General features: G+C 40.6%; 1 pseudogene; it reads left to right on the forward strand.

Moving 5' to 3' along the window:
• The first annotated feature begins 4,467 nt into the window (after positions 1-4,467).
• Positions 4,468-5,398, forward strand: LOC114211727 (olfactory receptor 2A2-like; annotated as a pseudogene).
• The last annotated feature ends 332 nt before the right edge of the window (positions 5,399-5,730 follow it).

The raw sequence follows: 5,730 nt of genomic DNA on the forward strand, positions 1-5,730 counted from the left end.
AACTCAGTTAAATTTATATAAGTTAGGAATTAAAAGGAACTTTAAAATATTCTGATCCTAACAGAGTGAGCCACAGAACTGGAAATTGTGTCCCTCTGAGTTGGGACTCAGAATTACTTTGATAATTAGGGGTAGGAGTCCTGGAGGCACATGTGGCAGATGATGAAGAGCAGTGACAGGATAGCATGTGTCTGAGGAAAAACACGGGATCCAAGGGCTGCTCCTTAGTTAAGAGAAAAGACTGCAGGTGGCAGGATTCTCAAGATGGCCCCCTAGGTAGCTGCCCCACTCTTTTTTAATCAAGTGCTAATCTGGGCTCTGCTGTGAAGACATCTTACAAAACAGTGAAGAGAGTACGTATGTTTTACATTTTAATAATATGAGAGAGAGAGAGAGAGAGAGAGAGAGAGAGTGACAGAATGGCACCAGAGCAGGGAAAGGGCAGAGGAAGAGGGAGTTGAAGAATCCTAAGACGACTCGATGCTGAGTGCGAAGTGTGACACGGGGCTGGATCTCACCACCCTGAGATTATGACCTGAGCTGAATTCAAGATTCAGACACTTAACCAACTGAGGCCCCCGGGTGCCCCCATTTTACATTTTGAACAATCTTATATGTTGTCTTAAGCAAGGAAAGCTGAATTTTATATTTTTGCTGTACTCTGTCTGATGCAATATCACATGTCATGTTACCTCTGGAAAACTCCATGGGGCACTCACGAGAGAGGGAGGGTGAAAAAGACCAAAAGTCTAAATATAATTATGAAAATAGTTTTGATCATATGGCCCCTTTGAGAGATTCTCAGACATTCCCCCCAGCCTCTGGACCACACTTAAAGAACCAATAACTTAGTATATTCAAACTTAGTCTCCACATTCATCAAATGGTAATGCTGATCAGATTAAACCATGTAGTGAGTATAGAGCATTTGGCACATTTTCTGAAACAAGAGAAGGGCTCAATAATTGTTGCTTATGAATAGTAGAAACCTTCCTCGTTTGTATTTACCAATCCTTGCTGCAGATAGAGATACATCTTGGCTTGGGGATCTATTCTCTCTCAGAGTTGCCATAACAGGTTCCACGGGAATCCACTTCTCAAGCATCTAAAAATCCCAGTCCCTCAGATGCTTTGATGGGGATTGTAAAGAAGCATGACTTCATAAAACTGTAATCAATTTGAGAGTTTTGGTATAGTAATTTGTGATATTTGTCTCATCTTATAACCCTTGAGATAGTTGGAAGTTGGTGTACACACAGTGTGATGCCAATATCCACCCTGTTTCCTCACCAGAATTTTCCTCCAAGGACCATCATTCACAGCCAACCTCTCCCCCAGAGAGAAAATTCAGGCATTTCCCTCCCTGATCTTAGGAAGAACATAAATAGGTCTAATATTGTATGATCATTCTGGGAATTTGAATTCTCAATAGAAACTCAAGAATGTTTTTAATTCATCTGACTCTAAAATAAAAGCTATGCTCCTGAGGTTCTTTGAAGGTCTAGTGAGTGACTCCTTCTGTATCTGGGATTCAATCCTCTGAAAGCTACGAAGGGAACAGGACCCTACATCCGTTTTAGAGGTATATTTCTCAACCCTGTAGAGTTTATGGTAGGTTAAAGTTGCTCCTTGTGAGAAAACTCAGTGCTAACATGTCCTTATGCAGAAGAGATTGTTAATTTATGCTGGGAGATGATTTTCAGTATAGGTAGTTGATAAAGGGCAGGCTATGTGGACAAAAATGATATTCCTGGGTGAACTTCCCTCCCGACTCACACTGTGCACTGTAGGTAGACACAATAGGCACCTGGATGTCTCCCTCCTGTACCTTAGGGACCATCTGCCCACTGGGTGGTGGGCAGGCATCCTTGAACTCCCCCAGGATCTCTCACCATTTCCTCCTAATGTAACTGAGTGGTGGTGGGCAGAGTTAGCACAGCTGTCTCAGGGCAGTGTGAGGTGGCTCAGACAATGAGAAGCCTTATGCAGCCATTTTCTCTGAACAAGGTTCCCAAATGGCCAAATTAATAAAAAGACTTTATATATCACCTAGCTTAAATGAAGATCTTTTTTTTTTTTTTTAAGTGTCTATTTATTGGTTTTAGAGACAGAGTAAGAGAGAGAGAGAGAGAGAGCAAGCCCAGGGAGGGGATTGATCCTGGTACACCCAGATCATGACCTGAATGTAAATCAAGAGATGGTCACCTAATCAACTGAGCCACCCAGGCGCCCAGAAGATCTTCATATGCAGAGCAATCTGTCTTATTGGAAAAGAATATTCTAGTAACAGTTACAGTAAGTCTTTGCTGAAACACTGGAAGATGTAAGTTTGCCATATAGTTATCCTTTGTGGAACCATCCCAGGTTCTCACTCTGTTGTGATGATTTTCAGACTTAAAAATCACTGAATTTTTATTGAATGGAGCACTGGGTGTTATACACAAACAATGAATCATGGAACACTATATCAAAAACCAATGATGTAATGTATGGTGATTAACATAACATAATAAAATAAGAAAAAATCACTGAATTTATATACATGTCCTTCCTATCACAAAGTAGGATAAAAGGAGTGCCAATGTTCCTGATGAGAGTTGGAGAAATAGGTATAGCTTCCTTGATCAAAAAACATTCTGGAGTCCAGGACAGCCCAGAGAGAGCTGCTCCTACTGACTGAGCAAAGCTTTCCTAATTTGAGCTGTTATTGTTTCATTTACTCCACTGGGGAGATGAAATTTTAGGTATCACTGCCATGACATTTTCTTCTCTATGCCAGTACTGTATTTGCTTAATTTTTTCTTTTTTGGGGGGGGGTGGGGAGGGAAAGAGAGAATTTCAAGCAGGCTCCACTACCAGCACATAGCCCAGTGCTGTTCCATGTCAGGACCCTGAGATCATGACCTGAGCCAAAAACAAGAGTCGGATGCTTAACTGATCGAGTCACCCAGGAGCCCCACTGCCTAACAGTATTGACGTAGTTTCAGTCTTATTTTTATGTTGTTCATTTTTTTAACAGCAAGATGGTAATAGGGTAATGAAAATGAGAATGAAAAGATATACTAATTCAGACACAAAAATAACTAGGCTAAAAAGTTATTAAACAAATGTTCCCACTGAAGAGCGATGGATTCAGTGCCTTCAACAGTATTTTTATCCTTTCTGTTCACAGAGTAAATGTGGTTCAGACGTTGCTTATTGTAGCCCACTGTGCCCCTAGAATTCTGCAATACTGATGTTGCTGTCTTCCACTTTACATAACGTAGGCATAGTCTTTAATTGTAGAAAAAATCCATGTCCGAACCTTAAGACACATTTACGTAGAAGCTTCCCAAATGCAATCATACTCATGGAAGTGAAAGAATCTGTAATTTTGTTTCTCTTTAATTTTCCAGTGATCATATTCTGTGAAGTTCTCTAAGGAAGGAGAAACCATGTCTTTGTCAAATGAAACTGGCAAATAGAAGACACTTAGCACATCCATTTTTGAACTAAAATGACAACGATCCATCTAACAAACATTTCCTGAGTGCCTGTTTCGAGAGCTTTACCTGTTATTTTGAGATATAAAGATGTTCAGGACATATTACATACCCACAAGACTTCCTATTTGGGAAAGAGAATCTCCGTTCAAATACACGACATTTGGTATAACCCCCTTTTTATCTTTGATTTTATCTTGAGGGTTATCCAGATCTTCATAGTGAGGATCTACCTCTTAACTGTTAATATGGACCAAGCCCATACATTTAATAGGTACCTGAAGAGCTTCTTCATATGCATCTACTCTGATTCACAAGAGTAGAAAAGACCCTTTTTACAGGCTGCTTTATCATTAGCCTCCCAATGGGGCCTAGAGAAGATCAAGTAGGCTGCCTTCTTTCTCTTTGTAGTACCTAGTGGTACCTACAATAAAATGGTTCAAATGAGGAGGACTATGACCCCATGGCAACACCCCATCAGGATTATACAATGAGGGTGGTGATGCACACAGTTTATAACCACACTAATATTTTTGAATGACCCAGATGCATTTTCTGGCCCAATATATACTAGATTGAGAATTTACAATTCTCTAACCCTAGTATGCTCTATAGGGATATACAATAATTCCCAGTATTTAAAAAATTACTGAATTCATCCTACACTCAGAAAAGGTAGCATAGATGTAGAGAAAAAGAGAAAAAGGTAAATATGAAAGAAATATTAAAATATGTTGAATCTGTGTAAAGGAACATGGGTTTTTTTGGTATAATTCTTGACACTTTTCTGTGAGTTTAAACGTAGTCCTCATCAAAAGTTCAAATCAAGAAGGTAACCAATTTTGGGAATAGCGGGATGTGGCAAGTGAGGCCAAAGATACAACCTTTCTCTGAGCTCATTTTGAGATAAGTAACTCTAATTTTTGTCGATTCTCCAGCTCTACCTTTTCTCACACTTCAGTCCTTGATAAACTGTCATTAAGAAATGGGAAGCAACCAGTCATGGGTCACAGAATTCATCTTGGTGGGACTCCAGCTCAGTGCAGAGATGGAAGGATTCCTCTTCTGGATCTTCTCCCTGTTCTGTATCTTCAGTCTGTTGGCAAATGGCCTGATCTTTGGACTCATCTGTCTGGACCTGAGACTGCACACCCCCATATACTTCTTCCTCTCACACCTGGCTGTCATTGACATGTCCTATGCACCAAATAATGTCCCCTAGATGTTGGCAAACTTAGTGACTCAGAAGAGAACCATCTCCTTTGTCCCATGCATAATGCAGACATTTTTGTATTTGGGTTTTGCTGCTACAGAGTGCCTGATTTTGGTGGTGATGTCCTATGATAGGTTTGTGGCAATCTGTCGTCCTCTCCAGGACACTGTGATCATGAACTGGAGAGTGTGCTTGGTTCTGGCTGTCACTTAATTGTCATGTGGATTTATTCTGTCTCTGGTACATGCAATTCTCCTTCTAAGGTTGCCCTTCTGTGGACCCAGGGAAGTGAACCACCTCTTCTGTGAAATTCTGTCTGTCCTCAAACTGGCCTGTGCTGATACGTGAATCAACCAAGTGGTTATCCTTGCCTGCCTGTATGTTTGTCTTAGTCGGGCCACTCTGCTTAATGCTAGTCTCCTACATGTGCATCCTCTGGGCCATCCTAAAGATCCAGTCAAAGGAGGGCCAAAGAAAGGCCTTCTCCACCTGCTCCTCCCACCTTTGTGTAGTGGGGCTCTTTTTTGGCATAGCCATGGTGGTTTATATGGTCCCAGACTCCAATCAATGAGAAGAGCTGGAGTAAATACTGTCTCTATTTCACAGTCTCTTTAATCCAATGCTAAGTCCCCTCATCTACAGCCTGAGGAATGCTCAGGTGAAGGCTTCTTTGTATAGAGTACTGCAGAAAAGACCCATGTGAAGCACAGATAGAATGTTGTTTGAGTAGGGTTTCCTTTTAAATTTATGTGGTTTGCTGAAGCAAAAACACAGAAGAAGTTCCCGCTTAGAAGTTTGAATTAAAAATGGTTACTGTCCATCTTTTAGCTTTAAAAATAGGGCAAAGTTCCATGAAAAGCGGATCTTCTAAAATTGAGGGACCACATTAGGATTTGGGACATCTAAATTATCAGAATATTTAGTCTTTTTTTAAAAAGATTTATTTATTTATTTATTTATTTATTTATTTGAGAGAGGTGGGGGGAAAGCAGGGGACGGGGCAGAGGGAGACAATCTCAAGCAGACTCCCCACTG

Source organism: Eumetopias jubatus, unplaced genomic scaffold (assembly GCF_037043125.1).
Source record: "Eumetopias jubatus isolate StellerSeaLion01/CBP00866 unplaced genomic scaffold, mEumJub1_p1.0 scaffold_14, whole genome shotgun sequence".
NCBI lineage: Eukaryota > Metazoa > Chordata > Mammalia > Carnivora > Otariidae > Eumetopias > Eumetopias jubatus.